Source organism: Triticum aestivum, chromosome 7B (assembly GCF_018294505.1).
Source record: "Triticum aestivum cultivar Chinese Spring chromosome 7B, IWGSC CS RefSeq v2.1, whole genome shotgun sequence".
Taxonomy (NCBI): domain Eukaryota; kingdom Viridiplantae; phylum Streptophyta; class Magnoliopsida; order Poales; family Poaceae; genus Triticum; species Triticum aestivum.
In genome coordinates, this window is record NC_057813.1 from 141,801,573 (window position 1) to 141,824,621 (window position 23,049).

Below are 23,049 nucleotides of genomic sequence, written 5' to 3' on the forward strand. Positions count from 1 at the left end.
GATGTGGTTTTATGTTTTAATTAGTATTTGTGCCAAGTTAAACCTTTAGGATAGCTTATGGTGATAGTTGTGTTGATCCTGCTGAAAATCAGAAACTTTTGCACCCACTAAATTAGTTTTGATAATTCACAGAAACGTGATTTCGATCTGATTCATTTTTGCACTGGATTGGTACACAAATTTCTCAGGTTTTCCTAATTTGGATGGATTTTTGGAGTTACAGAAGTATTCGAGAGTTACATATTACTACAGACTGTTCTGTTTTTGACAGATTCTGTTTTTCGCGTGTTGTTTGCTTATTTTGATGAATCTATGGGTAGTATCGGGGGGTATGAACCATGGAAAAGTTGGAATACAGTAGATATTACACCAATATAAATAAATAATGAGTTTGCAACAGTACCTTAAAGTAGTGATTTATTTTCTTATACTAACGGAGCTCATGAGATTTTCTGTTGAGTTTTGTGTTGTGAAGTTTTCAGGGTTTGGGTAAGGATTTGATGGACTATGGAATAAGGAGTGGCAAGAGCCTAATCTTAGGGATGCCCAAGGCACCTCAAGGTAATATTCAAGGACAACCAAAAGCCTAAGCTAGGGGATGCCCCGGAAGGCATCGCCTCTTTCGTCTTCGTCTATCGATAACTTTACTTGAGGCTATATTTTTATTCACCACATGATATGTGTTTTGCTTGGAGCATTTCGGTGTCAAAACCGGCAGATCTCGGGTAAGGGGTTCCAAACTGTGCATCTAAGGATCGAAGGTAACAAGGAGGCAGGGGACACGATGTTTACCCAGGTTTGGACCCTCTTAATGGAGGTAATACCCTACTTCCTACTTGATTGACTTTGATGAGTATAGGGGTTACAAGAGTTGATCTACCTCGAGATCGTAATGGCTAAACCCTAGATGTCTAGCCTGTTTGATTTTGATTGCCCCTAAGGACTAAACCCTCCATTTTATATAGGCACCGGAGGGGACTAGGGTTGTACAAAGTCGGTTTACAGAGAAAGGAAACTACACATCCGGACGCCAAGCTTGCTGTCCATGCAAAGGAGAGTCCCATACGGGCATAGGAGAAGGCCTTCGGTTCTGTATCTTCACGACCCATTAGTCCGACCCATATCACATAGGCCGGCTCTCTGAGGACCCCACAATCCAGGACCCCCTCAGTAGCCCCCGAACTTGCCTTCAGTGACAGTGTTGTATCCCGCTTCATGTCTTCGGCTTTGCAAGGTAAGTTCCCCCTTGTGCTCCATATTGTTCGGCCTTTGCATTAAATATTGTACTCTTCAGCTTCTGTACCGCCATCGCCTCGAATTCCATGTGTCAGACGAATATGAAGGGTCTAAGTACTTTTACAAATAATCCCTTGGCCATGCATGGAAGGCGCTTATTTAAAGAGATTGAATCTCAGATTCCATTATCCACCAGACAAAAATCCTTGGAGCTTGCCACAGGAAACCAACCAAAGATGGCCGACGCTCCTTGTTCTTCCTCGCGGCCCCAAGGCCTGCAAGAAGGCGACTAGGAGAGCTGCTCGGTGCCCCACACCCGATTGACCAAGCTTTAGACACAGGAATATCTCCCTCCATCGGATCTAGTCCCCGTTCGGGCGGGATTAACTACCTTCAATGGCGAAGCCCTAGCGGAGAAATTCCCCAATCCCAATAAAGGGGAGCGGGTGTGCTCCGTTTCCTTCCTACCGAGGGGCGTGGGATTTCCAATCCACCCTTTCCTCAGAGGTCTTCTAGAGTATTATGGTCTCAAACTGCACAACCTCATGCCGGGCTCCATTCTACACATGACGGGCTTTGTTGCTCTTTGCGAGTTTTTCTTAGGCTGCAAGGCCCATTTTGATTTATGGAGGAAATATTTCTTCCTCGTCCCTCGCTCCTAGAAGGGATCAATTTTTGAAGTGGGCGGTGCCGAATTATGGCATATAGGCGGAACAGGATACCTGTCCGGCACTCCGAAGAAGCCATCCGAAGAGTGGCCCTCGGAGTGGTTCTACATTGAAGATGTTGTGCTTTCGGACCCAACCCGGCAGGGTCTTCCTGAATTTTCCTCTGCTCCTTTAAAGAAGCGCGCCACCTGGCATCCCCGAAGCTATGAAGAAAAACATAGTGCGGAGGTTAAGAGGCTAGTGAACAAGATCAGAATACTTGCCCACTCCGGACTAACTATAGTCGAGGTAATGGTGATCTCAATAACGCGATGCGTTCAGTCACTTCAATCCAGGGGGCTTCCCATGTGGCATTACAACATGGAGGACGACGCCTCACATTGTGGGCGCAAGGGTCTGGCTAATTTCGCCGCGCTGGCCGCCACGTTGGCTGACCTTTTCAAAGGGGAAAAAGAAGATTTCGCTCGCCTGAAGTGTCGAGAAGGTTTCTCCATGTATACCCCATTGACTGGGTGAGTCTTTGATTATAGGCCTTAATTGACCTTTTTTCCTTATCTATGCTTTTTTAGTCGAACTTAATTCGACTACTCTTAACGGGAATGGAGAAAAGTCGTCGCGGGGATCTACAGCCCCGCCCCGCAGCCGGAGGACCATAATCGAGACCTTGATCCTGGATACTAAGAAGATCCGAACATATTTGTAGATTTTCAGGATGGAGTCTTTTATCAGACGAGCTACGATGGCACGGAAGTGGCCATTATAGTCGACTACCCCGGCCTTCTCCCTTCCTCTCATGTAAGTACCAATGAGACATCTCCTCAAAAAGAGTTTTCCTACTGCGACTCACCCACCGCACTACATCGTGCTCCTAAGGGGCGACGCTCGCACCAGTGTGCCGCAGCAAAGGTGTCCTCTAAGAAGACGACACTTGCACAAGGCGCATCTTTGAAAAGAAAGGCGAACAATGATACAGTCGAGCCCTCTTCTGCGTCAAAGAGGTATAATCTTTTAGCACGCACTGAGCGGATAGATCGGGCGGTGACATTACCTGTTGTGCCATATTGCAAGAGGAGTGTACGCCAGACTGCACTGAAGACTGATACGTCTCCGTCGTATCTATAATTTTTGATTGTTCCATGCCAATATTCTACAACTTTCATATACTTTTGGCAACTTTTTATATTATTTTTGGGACTAACATATTGATCCATTGCCCAGTGCCAGTTCCTGTTTGTTGCATGTTTTATGTTTCTCAAAAACCTCATATCAAACGGAGTCCAAACGGGATAAAAGCAGAGGAAGATCATTTTTGGAATATTTAAGATTTTTGGGAAGAAAACCCAACGCGAGACGGTGCCCGAGGGGTCCACGAGGCAGGGGGCGCGCCCCTGACCGTCGTGGGCACCCCGCAAGGCAGTTGACGCTCTTCTTTTGCCACAAGAAAGCTAATTTTCAGGAAAAAAAATCTTGGCAAAGGTTTCAGTCCAATCGGAGTTACGGATCTCCAGATATATAAGAAATGGTGAAAGGGTAGAATCCGAGAACGCAGAAATAGAGAGAGACAGAGAGACAGATCCAATCTCGGAGGGGTTCTCGCCCTCCCATGCCATGGAGGCCATGGACCAGAGGGGAAACCCTTCTCCCATCTAGGGAGAAGGTCAAGGAAGAAGAAGAAGAAGAAGGGTGGCTCTCTCCCCCTCGCTTCCGGTGGCGCTGGAGTGCCGCCGGGGCCATCATCATCACCGCGATCTAGACCAACGACTTCACCGCCTTCATCACCAACTCTTCCCTCCTATATGCAGCGTGTAACCCCTCTTTTACCCGCTGTAATCTCTACTTAAACATGGTGCTCAACACTATATATTATTTCCCAATGATGTATGGCTATCCTATGATGTTTGAGTAGATCCGTTTTGTCCTATGGGTTAATTGATGGTCGTGATTGGTTTGAGTTGCATGTTTTATTATTGGTGCTGTCCTATGGTGCTCTCCATGTCGCGCAAACATGAGGGATTCCCACTGTAGGATGTTGCAATATGTTCATAATTGGCTTATAGTGGGTTGCTTGAGTGACAGAAGCATAAACCCGAGTAAGGGGGTTGTGGCGTATGAGATAAAGGGGACTTGATGCTTTAATGCTATGGTTGGGTTTTACCTTAATGATCTTTAGTAATTGCGGATGCTTGCTAGAGTTCCAATCATAACTGTATATGATCCAAGAAGAGAAAGTAGGTTAGCTTATGCCTCTCCCTCAAATAAAATTGCAATAGTGATTACCGGTCTAGTTATCGATTGCCTAGGGACAAATAACTTTCTCGTGACAAAAAGCTCTCTACTAAAACTAAATTAGTTGTGTCTTCATCTAAACAGCCCCTACTTTTTATTTACGTGCTCTTTATTATCTTGCAAACCTATCCAACAATACCTACAAAGTACTTCTTTTTTAATACTTGTTCTAGGTAAAGCGAACGCCAAGCATGCGTAGAGTTGTATCGGTGGTCGATAGAACTTGAGGGAATATTTGTTCTACCTTTAGCTCCTCGTTGGGTTCGACACTCTTACTTATCGAAAGAGGCTACAATTGATCCTCTATACTTGTGGGTTATCAAGACCTTTTTCTAGCGCCGTTGCCGGGGAGTCATAGCGTGGGGTGAATTTTCTCGTGTGTGCTTGTTTGCTTTATCACTAAGAAATTTTTATTTGCTGTTCTAAGTTGTTCTCTATCTTTAGTTATGTATATGGAACACGAAATACCAAAAAAATTAGGTGTACTTGCTACTCATGGAGACGGGGAACCTCCTAAAACCCTTGAGGCTGGTTATGTGAAAAATATTATGTACTACTTTGATAATCCTGAGAAAGCCCCATTCAATTATGTTATGGGAGACACGTTGGATCAACGTGAATACTTTAGGGATTATCGCTTGACTCAAAAAGGGAAACTATTATGGGATCAAATTCATATGTTGCATTGGTATGCTCGGGAACTATGCTTGAGATATGATTATACTTGTTGCTCTAGGATGAAGGCTCCACACCTTTCCTTTTCATGCAAATTTAATGATAATGAAACCTTAGCTTCTTATGCTAATGATATATATGATTACTATGATGTGGAACAAATAGAAGAATTTGTTGCTTTTATGGGTGCTTATGAAATTGAATCTTTGTTTAAAACGTGTGAAAATCTTGATGATGCTGTTTACAGACCTGAAAATTTTGCTATACTTAAATATTGCTATGAGAATTATGAATTCAATTCCGATATTGATGCATTTATTGAGGAAGTCTCCGCTATCCAAGAAGACACTAATATTTTGCAGGAGTCTATGGAAGAAGAAATTGATGAAACTGTGAGCTCATTGGATGAAAAAGATGATGAGGAGAGCGAAGAACAAAAGGAGGAAGAGCGGATTAGCTACCCGTGCCCACCTTCTAATGAGAGTAACTCTTCAACTCATACATTGTTTAATTTCCCTTCATGCTTACCGAAGGATGATTGCTATGATGATTGTTATGATCCCGTTGATTATCTTGGAATACCCCATTTTGGTGATGCTTGCTATGATTGTGGCCAAGATGCCAATATGAATTATGCTTATGGAGATAAACTTGCTATAGTTCCTTATGTTAAACATGAAATTGTTGCTATTGCATCCACGCATGATAGTCCTATTATATTTTTGAATTCTCCCTACTACACTATATCGGAGAAGTTCGCCCTTATTAAGGATTTTATTGATGGGTTGCCTTTTACCACTACACATGATGATTTTGATAGATATAATATGCATGTGCTTGCTGCTCCTACTTGCAACTATTATGAGAGAGGGACTATATCTCCACCTCTCTATGTTTCCAATACGATAGAATTGCAAGAAACTGCTTATACTATGCATTGGTCTTTACTTGGTGTGCATGAATTGTTCTTTTATGGCATGCCGATGCATAGAAAGAGAGTTAGACTTCATTGTTGCATGATGCATGTTACTTTGTGCTCACTACTAAATCACAAATCATTGTTAATTAAAATTGGCTTTGATATACCTTGGGATCCGGGTGGATCCATTACTTGAGCACTATATGCCTAGCTTAATGGCTTTAAAGAAAGCGCTGCCAGGGAGACAACCCGGAAGTTTTAGAGAGTCATTTATTTCTATTTAGTGCTTTTATATAGTCTAAAAACAAAAAAAGAAAGAGGGGAACCCAAAACTTTTCAAAAAGGAAAGTGAAAGTGAGAGAGACAAGCATTGTTGAAGTGGGGGAGCTCCTTGAACTTTGTTCATGCTCATGGAAACTTTGTGAATCTTAATTATAGAAACTTTTCATCAAAAATAATTATCCCCTTGTGCAATTCCATTGTATTATAAAAATAATGTGCCAAGGTTTACCTTTAGGATGTTTACAATGCTTGTTGGTTTGTACGGTGCAGGACAGAAACTTTGGCTGTAGTGCGCGATTTTACATTTTTTACTGGAACGTCAAACGGTTCTGATTCTTTTTGCACTGTCTTGCCGTACAAATTTTTTACTTTTCCTAATTTTGGTAGAATGTTTGGGGTACCAGAAGTGTGGTGAATGTTCAGATTGCTACAGACTGTTCTGTTTTTGACAGATTCTGTTTTTGATGCATAGTTTACTTGTTTTGATGAAACTATCAATTTCTATCAGTGGATTAAGCCATGGAAAAGTTATATTACAGTAGACACAATGCAAAAACAAAATATGAATTGGTTTGCAACAGTACTTAGAGTAGTGATTTGCTTTATTATACTAACGGATCTTACCGAGTTTCTGTTGAAGTTTTGTGTGGATGAAGTGTTTGATCGAGGAGGTCTCGGTATGAGGAAAAGGAAGAGAGGCAAGAGCTCAAGCTTGGGTATTCCCAAGGCACCCCAAGTAAATATTCAAGGAGACTCAAGCGTCTAAGCTTTGGGATGCCCCTGAAGGCATCCCCTCTTTCTTCTACAAGTATCGGTATGTTTTCGGATTCGTTTCGTTCATGCAATATGTGCAAGTCTTGGAGCGTCTTTTGCATTTAGTTTTCACTTTTCTTTTATGCACCATGCTGGTATTAGATAGTCCTTGGTTGATTAGAATGCTCATTGCACTTCACTTAAATCTTTTGAGTATGGCTTTATAGAATGCTTCACGTGGTTCACTTATATCATTTGAAGTTTGGATTGCCTGTTTCTCTTCACATAGAAAACCGCCATTTGTAGAATGCTCTTTTGCTTCACTTATATTTATTAGAGCGTGGACATATATTTTATAGAAAGAATTAAACTCTCTTGCTTCACTTATACCTATTTAGAGAGATGACAGGAATTGGTCATTCACATGGTTAGTCATAAAATCCTACATAAACTTGTAGATCATTGAATATGATATGTTTGATTCCTTGCAATAGTTTTGCGATATAAAGGTGGTGATATTAGAGTCATGCTAGTGAGTAGTTGTGGATTAGTAGAAATACTTGTGTTGAGGTTTGTGATTCCTGAAGCATGCACGTATGGTGAACCGTTATGTGATGAAGTCGGAGCATGATTTATTTATTGATTGTCTTTCTTATGAGTGGCGGTCGGGGACGAGCGATGGTCTTTTCCTACCAATCTATCCCCCTAGGAGCATGCGCGTAGTACTTTGTTTTGATGACTAATAGATTTTTGCAATAAGTATGTGAGTTCTTTATGACTAATGTTGAGTCCATGGATTATACGCACTCTCACCCTTCCATCATTGCTAGCCTCTTCGGTACCGTGCATTGCCCTTTCTCACCTCGAGAGTCGGTGCAAACTTCGCCGGTGCATCCAAACCCCGTGATATGATATGCTCTGTCACACATAAGCCTCCTTATATCTTCCTCAAAACAGCCACCTACCTATTATGGCATTTCCATAGCCATTCCGAGATATATTGCCATGCAACTTCCATCACCACCGTATACATGACTTGAGCATTCATTGTCATATTTCTTTGCATGATCGTAAGATATCTAGCATGATGCTTTCATGGCTTGTCCATTTTTTGATATCTTTGCTATGCTAGATCATTGCACATCCCGGTACACAGCCGGAGGCATTCATATAGAGTCATATCTTTGTTCTAGTATCGAGTTGTAATATTGAGTTGTAAGTAAATAAAAGTGAGATGATCATCATTATTAGAGCATTGCCCCAGTGAGGAAAGTATGATGGAGACTATGACTCCCCCACAAGTCGGGATGAGACTCCAAACTTAATGAAAAAAAGGCCAAAGAAGCCCACCAAAAAAAAGAGAAAATAAAAAAACCAGAGAAAAAGAGAGAAGGGGCAATCCTACTATCTTTTTTACCACACTTGTGCTTCAAAGTGGCACCATGTTCTTCATATAGAGAGTCTCTTGAGTGATCACTTTCATATACTAGTGGGAATTTTCATTATAGAACTTGGCTTGTATATTCTGATGATGGGCTTCCTCAAATGCCCGAGGTCTTCATGAGCAAGCAAGTTGGATGCACACCCACTTAGTTTCCAGTTTGAGCTTTCATACACTTATAGCTCTTAGTGCATCCGTTGCATGGCAATCCCTAATCCTCGCATTGACATCAATTGATGGGCATTTCCATAGCCCGTTGATTAGCCGCGTCGATGTGAGACTTTCTCCTTTTTGTCTTCCCCACATAACCCCCACCATCATATTCTATTCCACCCATAGTGCTATGTCCATGGCTCACGCTCATGTATTGCGTGAAAGTTGAAAAGGTTTGAGAACGTCAAAAGTATGAAACAATTGCTTGACTTGTCATCGGGGTTGTGCATGATTTGAATATTTTGTGTGGTGAAGATGGAGCATAGCCAGACTATATGATTTTGTAGGGATAAATTTCTTTGGCCATGTTGTTTTGAAAAGACATGATTGCTTTATTTGTACGCTGGAAGTATTATTGTTTTTATGTCAAATGATAGACTATTGCTTTGAATCACTCGTGTCTTGATATTCATGCCATGATTAGATTTATGCTCAAGATTATGCTAGGTAGCATTCCACATCAAAAATTATCTTTTTTATCATTTACCTACTCGAGGACGAGCAGGAATTAAGCTTGGGGATGCTGATACGTCTCCGTCGTATCTATATTTTTTGATTGTTCCATGCCAATATTCTACAACTTTCATATACTTTTGGCAACTTATTATATTATTTTTGGGACTAACATATTGATCCATTGCCCAGTGCCAGTTCCTGTTTGTTGCATGTTTTATGTTTCACAGAAACCCCATATCAAACGGAGTCCAAACGGGATAAAAACGGACGGAGATCATTTTTGGAATATTTATGATTTTTTGGAAGAAAAACCAACACGAGACGGTGCCCGAGGGGGCCACGAGGAAGGGGGCCCGACCCAGGGGGGCAAGCGCGCCCCTGACCCTCGTGGGCACCCCGTAAGGCGGTTGACGCTCTTCTTTTGCTGAAAGAAAGCTAATTTTCAGAAAAAAATCTTGGCGAAGGTTTCAGTCCAATCGGAGTTATGGATCTCCGGATATATAAGAAACGGTGAAAGGGCAGAATCCAAGAACGCAGAAATAGAGAGTGACAGAGAGACAGATCCAATATCAGAGGGGCTCTCGCCCCTCCCATGCCATGGAGGCCATGGACCAGAGGGGAAACCCTTCTCCCATCTAGGAAGAAGGTCAAGGAAGAAGAAGAAGAAGGGGGGCCCTCTCCCCCTCTCTTCCAGTGGCGCCGGAGTGCCGCCGGGGCCATCATCATCACCGCGATCTACACCAACAAGTTCACCACCTTCATCACCAACTCTTCCCTCCTCTATGCAGTGGTGTAACCTCTCTTTTACCCGCTGTAATCTCTACTTAAACATGGTGCTCAACACTATATATTATTTCCCAATGATGTATGGCTATCCTATGATGTTTGAGTAGATCCGTTTTGTCCTATGGGTTAATTGTTGATCGTGATTGGTTTGAGTTGCATGTTTTATTATTGGTGCTATCCTATGGTGCTCTCCGTGTCGCTCAAGCATGAGGGATTCCTGCTGTAGGGTGTTGCAATATGTTCATGATTCGATTATAGTGGGTTGCTTGAGTGATAGAAGCATAAACCCGAGTAAGGGGGTTGTGGCGTATGGGATAAAGGGGACTTGATGCTTTAGTGCTATGGTTGGGTTTTACCTTAATGATCTTTAGTAGTTGCGGATGCTTGCTAGAGTTCCAATCATAAGTGCATATGATCCAAGAAGAGAAAGTATGTTAGCTTATGCCTCTCCCTCAAATAAAATTGCAATAGTGATTACCGGTCTAGTTTTCGATTGCCTAGGGACAAATAACTTTCTCGTGACAAAAAGCTCTCTACTAAAACTAAATTAGTTGTGTCTTCATCTAAACAGCCCCTACTTTTTATTTACGTGCTCTTTATTATCTTGCAAACCTATCCAACAATACCTACAAAGTACTTCTAGTTTCATACTTGTTCTAGGTAAAGCGAATGTCAAGCGTGCGTAGAGTTGTATCGGTGGTCGATAGAACTTGAGGAAATATTTGTTCTACCTTTAGCTCCTCGTTGGGTTCGACACTCTTACTTATCGAAAGAGGCTACAATTGATCCCCTATACTTGTGGGTTATCAAAGACCTGGCCGGCCGTACACAGACTAATCCAGCCTCGGACCCTGCCCCAAGGACTGGAGGGGATGCGGGAGCAATGCCGGATTGTCATCTCACAGAGGATTCGGATAATGTATCCGTTAAAAACTCCGAAGTGGAGAGTGCAATGGGTCACCAATAATGGAGAGTGGCTATGCGCGACCCACATTTTACCGAAGAGGCCTTCAATGCTCTCAGCTCAGCGGATGCCTATATCCGAGCTGCTCGTGATGGAGTTGCTGGAGCCACTCACCAGCTTTCAAAGGATATGCGGGTAAGAATTATTTGTGCAGATTCAGTAATCATATGCCAGTAGCCCCCGAGTCTTGTATTAGTTGCCCCAACTGATCTAAGAGTCGTCACATTGTTAGGTACTCACGGAGAGGAATAACACTCTATCGAAGGAGCTAGAAGAATGCCGAACTAGGTTGACTGCTGCCATCGCTGAACTAGAAAATTCAAAGAAATCCAAGAAGGCACCTGATGGTAAGTACGACAGCAGCTTGGAAATAAGGCTCTGTGCCCATAACGAGGTTGCTTCATTATGCTTTTGTCTCGTTGGTAGGATCGACAAATCAACTGGAGGAGAGGCTAAGGGCTGCTCAAGCGGATAAACAACATGCCGAAGGGCAAGAAGCCGCTGGTCAATGTGTACGGACGCATACCATTAATGAGAAGAACAAACTACATGATGCAAATATCAAGCAAGCCGAAGAAATAAAGGATTTAAGAGCCCAATTATCGGATGCTTTGAAAGGCGGCATATTCAGTATGCTCCTTAACTTATCTGCCACAAGGTCTCCTGTTTGAAATTTTGACAAGTTTGCTTCTGTAGGTGTGCTAACCGGATGTCCCGAAGGAGAAGTGTCTGGATTCCAAGGCGACCTGCTACAAGAGCTGTCCAAAGTGCACGAGCAAGCTCGGAAAGCACTGAGGAACATGGCTAAGGCTTTATGGCCTTCCGATCCCTCTCTAGGAAGTATGGATGAGCTTGCGAATTTATTCAAGGGAGCTCGTTGCTGTTTGGAGCTATGGAAGATATCAGCATGCCGGGAAGGCGCCCGAGAAGCCTGGGCCATGGTGAAAACACGATATACCAAGCTTGATCCGAATCTTATGGCCCGGGTCGGGCCTCGGGGACCAGATGGGCAAGAAATTCCTGTTAGCTTAGTGTACGACCAAGTGAAAATAGCCACTAAGTTTTCTCAACAGGATTATAAACTAGACAACCTACTAGAGGGTCTAGAGGAAGACGAAGTTTTTGAGTCCAAGTAGTAGTGTACCTTATCAAAAAATCTCCAGCCGAATTGTAAAACAGTTGTCATGGCAGACTTTCCGCTTTGACCTCCAGAACCCGAGGTTTGGAGTGTTTCCGGATATTTATACCATTGCTGAACACCAAGGCATGTTCGGAAACTAGGCAGTCTGGTCATAGTTTCTTAAACAAACAAGTTGTATTCGGGGAGTTATGTTATATTACATTTGATCATAAGAAACATCTTCCAAAGAGAATAGTTCCGTCAAGGGTTCCTTGTCCTGGGCCAGCATGCATTTTTGCGCATGCATAAGCTGTGATGTGAGAAATCATAATACATATTATGATTTGGGGGCATATATTGCAACAAGGGCAATTTGTCTCTTGTCCACCGACCGATTATTCCCTTAAGAACGCTAGCTTTCGGCTTCACCCGTCTGGGGTACACGTCCGGATAACCCGGCTGTAACAATCACAGAGGTGCTCCCTTTATGCCCTAGCAAACAAGCGGGAATGTAGGGCATAAGCACAGGAGCCAGGCAACCCAGCTTGGCAAAAACTTAAGTCATAAAGGTGCATATAATGGCGAAGACAAGACATATATGAGTAACACATATATACGGTGAGCTTGACACTCCAAAATAATAATCATAATAAGCTTTTGTGAAAAGAAGCCCCCAGGTATCATGGGGTATGTACATTTAATGATGTATATCCCTTGAGTGTGTGTTTTATCCGAACATTGGTAGAAGTCCTACAAAAAATGAGAAAGAGAAAAAAAGGGTAAGAGGGAGAGAAGAAAAGACGAAAAAAAGTTATAAGTGTGGACTTAGGCATAGAATCTCAGGAGCCGAGCGACATTCCATGGGTTTGGTTCCAAACGATTATTTGAAGCGTTGCGAAGGCGATAGGCTCCTCCAGTGAGAACTTCATCTATGATGAAGGGACCCTCCCAGTTGGGCTTGAGCTTGTCCTTTTTCCTCTTCGGTGGCGCAGGACGAGTTCACCGACATTATAAGTCTTTGCCCGTACTTCCATGCTTTGATATCGCCGAGCTTGCTGTTGGTTAAATGCGGAATGGGCCTTCACTACATCACACTCCTCTTCCAAGCCGTCCAGATTGTCCTGCCGGTCGAGCTCGGCCTCTCTCTCTTCATACATGCGCACTCGAGGTGAGTCATGAATAATGTCACAGGGCAATACTGCCTCGGCGCCGTACACCGTGAAAAAAGGTGCGTATCCGGTCATACGGTTGGGCGTGGTACGCAGCCCCCAGAGTACATAATCGAGTTCTTCAACCCAGTGCTTGTCTGATTCACGCAAGGATTGCACTAGTCTGGGTTTAATGCCGCTCAATATCAAGCCATTAGCCTGTTCGAGCTGACCGTTTGTCTGAGGGTGATATACGGAGGCGTAATCGAGCTTGATGCCCAAATTAGCGCACCAGGTTTTTACCTCATCGACCATAAAGTTAGAACCGTTGTTAGTAATGATACTATGTGGGACACCATAACGGTGTACAACACCAGATATGAAGTCTATAATCGGTCTGGCTTCGGCCATTTTCACTGGTTTGGCTTCTATCCACTTGGTGAACTTGTCGACCATAACCAGTAAATATTTCTTCTTATGGCTTCACCCTTTAAGGGGTCCAACCATGTCAAGCCCCCAGACCGCAAAAGGCCACGTAATGGGGATTGTTCGTAAGGCAATGGGCGGCATATGGCTTTGATTTGCAAAAGCTGGCACCCAACACATCGCTGTACGAGGTCTTGTGCGTCTGCTTGGGCCGTGGGCCAAAAGAAACTCGTACGGAAGGCCTTACTTACGAGGGCCCGAGCTGTGGCATGATGGCCACCAAGACCGGCGTGTATTTCTGCCAAGAGCTGCCGTCCTTGTTCTTCGGAGATACACCTTTGTAGTACTCCAGTGGTACTTTTCTTGTATAGTTCCCCCTCATGGACTTTGTAAGCCTTCGAGTGTCGAACAATGCGACGGGCCTCCGTCTGGTCATCAAGGAGCTCGTTCCTAGTAAGGTAGGCGAGGAAGGGTTTGGTCCATGGGGCGATTACAACCATGATTTCATGGGCCGATGGTGTTATCTCGGTGCCCGAACCTCCGATGATATCGGAGATGTGTTCGGAATCTGGGGGTATGATTGGCTCTGGAACTATGTTGCCGCTATCGTCCTACCACACTACGGATGGCTTGAAGAGCCTCTCCACGAAGGTGTTAGGTGGGACGGGGTCGCGTTTGGCACCCATGCGGGCAAGTATGTCTACAGCTTGATTACTCTCTCGAGCCACATGATGAAACTCGAGCCCTTCAAACCGAGCTGAAATTTTGAGTACGACATTACGATAAGCCGCCATCTTCGAATCTTTTGCGCCAAAGTCTCCATTTATCCGGGATATTGCGAGATCTGAATCCCCACGCACTTCGAGGTGTTGTATGCCCATGGAGATGGCCATCTGGAGACCATGCAGTAGGGCCTCATATCCGGTTGCATTGTTAGAATCTGTATACAGTATTTGGAGCACATAACGGATTGTGTCTCCTGTGGGGGATGTCAAGACGACACCAGCCCCTAATCCGGCTAACATCTTAGAGCCGTCGAAGTGCATCACCTAGTTGGAATATGTGCCATATTCTTTAGGGATTTTGGCCTCCGTCCATTCGGCGACGAAGTCAGCGAACACCTGAGATTTAATGGCTCAGCGTGGCTTGTAAATTATTTCAAATGGTAAGACCTCAATGGCCCATTTGGCAATCCAGTCGGTGGCGTCCCGATTGTTTATAATATCGTTAAGTGGTACTTCGGAAGCCACCGTGATGGAGCACTCTTGAAAGTAGTGCCGCAGCTTTGTGGATGCCATAAAGATCGCATATGCTATCGTTTGATAATGCATGTATCGGGATTTGCATGGTGTAAGGACCGTTGATACATAATATACTGGTTTTTGAAGCGAGAATTTATGTCCCTCCTTGTCTTGTTCGACGACGAGCACCGCACTCACCACCTAGTGAGTTGCAGATATGTAGAGAAGCATCGGTTCACTGATGTTTGGTGTGGCCAGGATTAGGTTACTCGCTAATAGAGCCTTTATTTCTTCCAATACTGATGTGGCAGTGTCCGTCCACACGAAGTGGTCAGTGTGGCGTAGCAAGCGATATAATGGCAGCGCCTTTTCCCCTAGTCTGGAGATAAAACGGCTTAAAGCTGCCACACACCTAGCTAATTTTTGGACCTGCTTGAGGTCTGCTGGTGTTGCCAACTATGACAGGGCTTGGATTTTAGCGGGATTTGCCTCGATTCCTCTATTGGAGACAATGAACCCCAGCAGCTTTCCGGCTAGAATGCTAAAAATGCATTTTTCCGGATTGAGCCATGTGTCATATGCTCGGAGGTTGTCGAATGTAAGGCATAAGTCATCCACCAATGAATCGACACATTTGGTTTTGATGAATACGTCATCTACGTATGCCTCCACAGTTTTGCCGATCTGTTTTTCCAGGCATGTTTGAATCATACGTTGGTAGGTTGCGCCGGTGTTCTTGAGCCCGAAAGGCATAGTGTTGAAGCAGAAGGGCCCATACAGAGTGATGCATGCTGTTGCGGCTTGGTCGGATTCTTTCATCTTAATTTGATGATATATGAAGTATGCGTCGAGGAAGCACAAGGAATCGTGCCCTGCGGTTGCGTTAATAATCTGGTCGATTCTAGGTAGTGGGAAGGGGTCCTTAGGGCAAGCTTTATTAAGGTCTTTGAAGTCGACACACATGCGTCAGGATTTATCCTTCTTAGGTACCATGACCAGGTTTGCTAGCCAGTCCGGATGTTTGATTTCTCTGATAAACCCGGCTTCGAGTAGCTTGGCTAGCTCCTCCCCCATAGCCTGTCGTTTGGGTTTGGAGAATCGGCGCAGAGTTTGTTTGACTGGTTTGTATCCTTTCAGTATGTTGAGACTATGCTCGTCCAGTTTTCGTGCGATACCTGGCATATCCGAAGGGTGACAGGCAAAAATGTCCCAATTCTCACGCAGGAATGCGCGTAATGCAGCGTCCACCGTCGGATCTAGCTGTGCCCCAATGGAAGTTGTTTTATTGGGATCCGTCGGGTGGACCTGAAATTTGACTATTTCATCTGCCGTCTTGAAAGAAGTAGATTTGGATCTCTTATCGAGGATTACATCGTCCCTATCTACTGTGGAACATAGAGTGGTTAATTCCTCGGCCGCGAGGGCCTCGGATAATGCCTCAAGGGCCAGAGAGGCGGTTTTGTTTTTGGCGCGGAGTGCTATGTCTGGATCACTGGCGATAGTGATAATTCCATTGGGCCCAGGCATTTTGAGCTTCATATACCCATAATGGGGTACGGCTTGGAAGCGCGTGAATGCATCTCGCCCTAGCAAAGCATGATACCCACTATTGAATTGTGCCACATGGAAGAGTAACTCTTCGAACCTATAGTTCTCCGGCGTGCCGAATACCACATTGAGTTTGATTTTTCCCGAGCGTCTGGCTTCTTGACTGGGGATAATACTACGAAAGGTTGTGTTACTTTTCTCAATGCGACTCCTGTCCATTTGCGTTTTGTTGAGCGTGTCCTTATAAATGAGGTTCAGTCCACTACCTCCGTCCATGAGCACTTTAGTGAGCCGAAAGCCGTCTACGATTGGGTTTAGGACCAGTGCGGCTGGTACCCAGACTGAGCATGCTCTTGGTTCGTCATCAGCGTTGAAAGTGATCGCCGTGTCGTTCCAAGGATTTACTGTTGCCACGTGGCAGACTTTGGCAAGGTCACGAAGCACTCTCTTGCGCCGATTATTCGAAGAAAAGGTCTCGAAGACCGTGAACACTTCAGGATCATTGTACTTTGAAGAATAGTTCTCTGGAGTGTTGTTAGTGAGGAGAACCTTGCCGCTCTTGCCACCTGTCGGAGTATCCAACATGCTTGAAGGCTATGCGTTGGTTCTGTCGATGAGAACGATACCTATGGGATCAACGGGATCCCTACTGTGGTTGGAGGTGTGGGGTTGTGAGAAGAGCATGTGTAAGAGCCAGCACAAAGGTCGTTTACCCAGGTTCGGGCCGTGGAGATCGCGTAATACCCTAGTCCTGCTTTGGTGTATATATCAGTGTTCTTGAGCTAGCTATCGAGCGTGACTTGTTCAAAGAGCCGTATCCCTCTCCAGTATGCCTCGGGCCTCCTTTTATAGTCGAAGGAGGCGCTATAGTGGCACACAGGAGGTGGAAAGGGTACAGTGTACAAGCTTATCGCTTGTTATTACGGGACAAGGCGCATTAACTGTGCCCCTGAGGTGTCCCCTCGCTTTACTGCCGCTTCGCCTTGCTTCGACACGCGTCCAGGCCAGTGAGGCGGGCGGTGCCATGTAGGCTGACAGGCTGCTGAGGTGGCGTGGTGGCTGCGTCTTCACGAAGATCTGCATGCCACCATGCAGGTGCTCGCCCAGCTGGCTGGGCTGGCAGCTGCATGGGAACAGCGGTGGGGTCTTGGTGCGCGTGGGCCTGGCCGCAGCCCCACTGATGTCCTCGGCAAGGGTCTTGCCGGGGGCCCCAACAAGGGTCTTGCCGTGGCACCACAGTCGTCCCCGGCAAGGATGTTGCCGGAGGTCTCGTCCTCTGGTCCTCATCTGGTCTTGTGTGTTAATGATCTTCACAAAGATATGCATGCCACCATGGGGAGGTGCCTCCCGAGCCTTGGTTCCAATGTTGTTGTGTTGGAAACCTCGGGCTCAAGGGTAGCGCGCTTCGCTGGTGCTGGGCAAGTCGCCCCGGCAAGGCCCTTGCCGGAGCCGTGGAGGCCGCCCCGGCAAGAGGGAGTCCACCTCGCCCTCTTGCTCTCCGTGTTTTTGTCTTGGCGTTGCTTAATCGCCTCGTGGCTTCACTTCCCTCGTTCGCCCTGCTAAGTGTGGCCGCAGGCACGACTCTGGCTGCCCGTGCACAGGTAAAGGGGTGCAAAGTAGAGCCCCTACTTCAGTACACTGACAGGAGCCCCCAGGCCTGGGCCACACACGAGCGTGATGCGTTGTTGGGCTAGGCCCAGAATTGTGCACGGGCAGGCGGGGCCGACTTTTATCGCAGTAACTCCTTCGTCCGCTGCACTTCCCCATGATTTGTGTTGAATGCGTGACGTGGGGATCATGCGCAGGATGACCGAAGCATGCTTGCATCATCCTGTGGTGAATAGTAAGGAGGCAGCTTGCGTGTCCCTTTAAGACCACAGGGCCGCTGCTCATTTACTTTCTTCGCCTCAGAACCGCCGTCCATGTTTCCCACTACACCTACCCCTTGCGCCACGTACGCCGCATGCACGGCGCGGGGCGGGTGACAGGTGTGTGGAATATGGGAAGACACACGCGGGTCGATACCCATGCACCTTCGATTGGGCGAGGAGGGCGGTCGACGGCCTCGCCTGCTGCCATCTTAATGAGCTGGATTGGTTGAGAGAGGCGGCCGGGCCCCGATACCGTCCCTTTATAAGGAGGGGAGGTGGAGGGACGACACTCCTCAATCCTTCACCATTTTCTTCCTCCCATCTTGGTTTCTTCCTTCCTTCTGCTATGGCGAGAGGGCGTGCTGATAATTCGACGGTGGCGGCGAGGGTCTCCGCTCGATAACGCGTGCCCCCTCCTCAAGAGTCCGTGGCGGCGGAGCCAGCCACGAGGGGAAGGGGGAGGGGGCGAGGCCGAGGTCGCCGTGGCGCTCGGGGTAGAGGAGGACGGGGCGACACATCGGCCTCGCCTCCGCCGGCGGCCCCTCCCCCAATGGAGGGCCACGTTGGGGACCAGCCCCACGAATTCTTCATCAGGCTGCGCCAGCTGGCGCGTTGTCGTCTTCGTCTCCCCACTCCATTTGCTCAGGAGATGGAGCTCGATCTACCACAGGCTCTGAGACTGCACATGAGGGGCTGTGGGAATAGCGTCACATGGGCTGACGTTGATTTCCCAGCCCCTCATGTCATGTATATCCGTCGCAAATGGAAGACGTTCGCTCGCATCCACATCCTGATGGCGGGGCTCGTTCTCTATTTAAAACTGATGGAGAACGGCCTGCTCTCCGTCAAGGTCTTTGGAGACTTCGGGACTCGCCTAAAGTGCTGCGTGGAGAGATCCTCTGATGACAAAGACTCTTCCTCGAGCGAGAGTGATGAGGAGGACAGCGGCATCGACGACAAGGGTAGCAGGCGGGAGGATGACGGGTCCGACTAGGCGTCGGACCCTCCGTCCTTGGGCGGTGCCGACAGCAGCAGCATCTGCACCGGGCCCCTTCTCCCGGTGGGGCCAGCTCCTTGAACTTCTCGGGGTCGCCTCCTTGGGCGGCTGGCGTGGGAAGGCCGGAGAAGGCGAAGAAGGCGGGCGGCGGGCTGTCAAGTCGGAGTACGATGGCACTGACTCCTTCCTAGCGTATTGACGGACCGCTGCCTCATCTTCCAGCTCTTCTCCCGGCACCATCATCTCTAGCCCTCCCCTAGGCGGCCGCCGACATGTTCTCTTGGCGCCTTTTGCTGCTCGTACCTCGCCTAGGCGCTCCTTCCGCCCTCTTGCCTTCTTGTTCCGTTTCCTGAGGAGAGGGACAAGAAAGGGATTATGGGTACCTTATCTCTTTTTAGTTTGTAAGCCTACGGGCCTTGGTTAAATTTAAAACTTGTAATCCCCTTGATCATGTTTACATTCCGTACGAACTGTACATGTATGGGGCGTATTAATGAAAAAGGGTGCTTGCCGGGTCCTTTTTGTGTGAGCGAAGCCCATACCAAGGAACGAAACATTGTTATTTTTAACATAAACATCGTCGCCCGACAACAGGCCTTGCCGCTCCCTTACTTCATTCGACCACACTCACGCTCTCAGCGGAGGCAGGGGCGAAGTAGGGTTAGGCCCTATGCTTGCTTCCTTGCCACCGTGGCTACAACCAAATTCCGAACCAAGAAATAGCTCTCGGGAAGCAGGAAAAAGGGAGCACGACATCCTTGGAATAAAATGAGGTTTCATACGCCCCAATTCTATACGGAAATGCATAACAGAGGATAAGAGACTTATCTGAATCTGCAGCCCCTGGCAACCTTGGCTTGCCAGGGCCGGAGTGCCGGCTCGTTCTCTTTCTTCCATATAGCTCAGAAGAAACATTCATGTACCCTGCGGACCAAAGAGGACAGAAAGGAACAGAGAGACGAAAACTTGACCTCTATGCTAGGGGTTAGTTGCCGCTAAGCACTATCAACCCTAACCGAGGGAGAGACTCAACCTAGCATGCATGCTATGACTTAGGGCGCCAGCGCTTCATTTATTTATGCTCAGGGTCTGCGCCTGGCTTTGTACAGAGGGTTATATGCCTTGCCGGCAAGGCTTGTACAAAAGGTGGCTTGCCGGGGGGCCCGACAACCGCGCCTTATGGGTAAAACTAGCGAAGATGCTCGATGTTCCAGGAGTTGCTCACTGGAATGGCATCTTCAGTCTCCAGGCATTCTGCGTCGGGCCTGGTGACTCGTATTACCCGATAAGGGCCTTCCCACTTCGGCGTTAACTTGTTGGAATTCTTGGCCGACAGAACACGCCGAAGAACAAGGTCGCCTTCCTCAAAGCCTCGAGCATGAACTTTGCTACCTCTTGAGCACTGCGTTGGTTTTCCTTGAAGAGGAAAGGGTGATGCAGCAAAGTAGCGTAAGTATTTCCCTCAGTTTTTGAGAACCAAGGTATCAATCCAGTAGGAGGCTCCTCAAAAGTCCCACGCACCTACACAAACAAACAAGAACCTCGCAACCAACGCAATAAAGGGGTTGTCAATCCCTTACGATAACTTGCAAAAGTGAGATCTGATAGAGATAATAAGATAAGATAAATATTTTTGGTATTTTTATGATATAGATTGGAAAATAAAAGATGCAAATAAAAGTAGATGGAAAACTTATATGATAAAAGATAGACCCGAGGGCCATAGGTTTCACTAGTGGCTTCTCTCAAGATAGCATAAGTATTACGGTGGGTGAACAAATTACTGTCGAGCAATTGATAGAAAAGTGCATAGTTATGAGATTATCTAGGCATGATCATGTATATAGGCATCACGTCCGTGACAAGTAGATCGAAATGATTCTGCATCTACTACTATTACTTCACACATCGACCGACTCCTGCCTACATCTAGAGTATTAAGTTCATGAAGAACAGAGTAACGCATTAAGAAAGATGACATGATGTAGAGGGATAAACTCATGCAATATGATATAAACCCCATCTTTTTATCCTCGATGGCCACAATACAATATGTGCCTTGCTGCCCCTACTGTCACTGGGAAAGGACACCGCAAGATTGAACCCAAAGCTAAGCACTTCTCCCATTGCAAGAAAGATCAATCTAGTAGGCCAAACCAAACTAATAATTCGAAGAGACTTGCAAAGATAACTTATTCACACATAAAAGAATTCAGAGGAGATTCAAATATTTCTCATAGATAAACTTGATCATAAACCCACAATTCATTGGATCTCGACAAACACACCGCAAAAGGAGTTACATCGAATAGATCTCCAAGAAGATCGAGGAGAACATTGTATTGAGATTCAAAGAGAGAGAAGAAGCCATCTAACTAATAACTATGGACCCGAAGGTCTGTGGTAAACTACTCACAACTCATCGAAGAGGCCTTGGAGATGATGTAGAGGCCCTCCATGGTCGTTTCCCCCTCCGACGGAGCGCCGGCGAAGGCTCCAAGATGGGATCTCGCGGATACAGAAGGTTGCGGCGGTGGAAATAGTTTTTTGTGGTGCTCGTGGATGTTTTTGGGGTACGTGGATATATATAGTAGGAAGAAGTAGGTCGGTTGACGCTCGAGGGGCCCACGAGGGTGGGGGCGCGCCCACCCCCTTTGGGCGCGCCGGGCACCCTCGTGGCTGCCTCGTTCACTGCTTGACGTCCACTCCAAGTCTCCTGGATTGCATTTGTTCCAAACAAATCGCTCCCAAAGGTTTCATTCCGTTTGGACTCCGTTTGATATTCCTTTACTTCGAAACACTGAAATAGGCAAAAAAACAGCAATTCGGGCTGGGCCTCCGGTTAGTAGGTTAGTCCCAAAAATGATATAAAAGTGTAGAGTAAAGCCCATAAACATCCAAAATGGGTAATATAATAGCATGGAACAATCAAAAATTATAGATACGTTGGAGACGTATCAAGCATCCCCAAGCTTAATTCCTGCTCGTTCTCGAGTAGGTAAATGATAAAAACAGAATTTTTGATGTGGAATGCTACCTAGCATAATTCTCAATGTAATTTTCTTTATTGTGGCATGATTGTTCAGATCCAAATGATTCAAGATAAAAGCTTATAAAACATAAAAATAGTAATACTTGAAGCGTACTAACAAGTAATCATGTCCTATCAAAATAGCATAGCCAAAGAAAGCTCATCCCTACAAAATCATATAGTTAGGCCATGCTTCATTTTCATTACACAAAATACTCCCATCATGCACAACCCCGGTTTCAGCCAAGCAATTGGTTCATACTTTTTAACGCGCTTCAGCTTTTTCAACTCTTACGCAATACATGAGCGCATGCCATGGACATAGCACTATATGTGGTATATGGTGGTGGTTGTGAGGACAAAAGGGAGAAGATAGTCTCACATCAACTAGGCGTATCAATGGGCTATGGAGATGCCCATTAATAGATATCAATGTGAGTGAGTAGGGATTGCCATGCAACGGATGCACTAGAGCTATGAATGTATGAAAGCTCAACAAAAGAAACTAAGTGGGTGTGCATCCAACTTGCTTGCTCACGAAGACCTAGGGCATTTTGAGGAAGCCCATCATTGGAATATACAAGCCAAGTTCTATAATGAAAAATTCCCACTAGTATATGAAAGTGATGACATAGGAGACTCTCTATCATGAAGATCATGGTGCTATTTTGAAGCACAAGTGTGGAAAGAGATAGTAGCATTGTCCCTTCTCTCTTTTCTCTCATATTTTTATTTGGTGGGATTCTTTGGCCTCTCTTTTTTATATGGGCTTATTTGGCCTTTTTTATAAAGTTCGAAGTCTCATCCGGCCTTGTGGGGGAATCATAGTCTTCATCATCCTTTCCTCACTTGGGACAATGCTCTAATAATGAATATCATCACACTTTTATTGATTTACAACTCAAAAATTACAATTCAACACTTAGAACAAAATATGACTCTATGTGAATGCCTTCGGCGGTGTACCGGGATATGCAATGAATCAAGA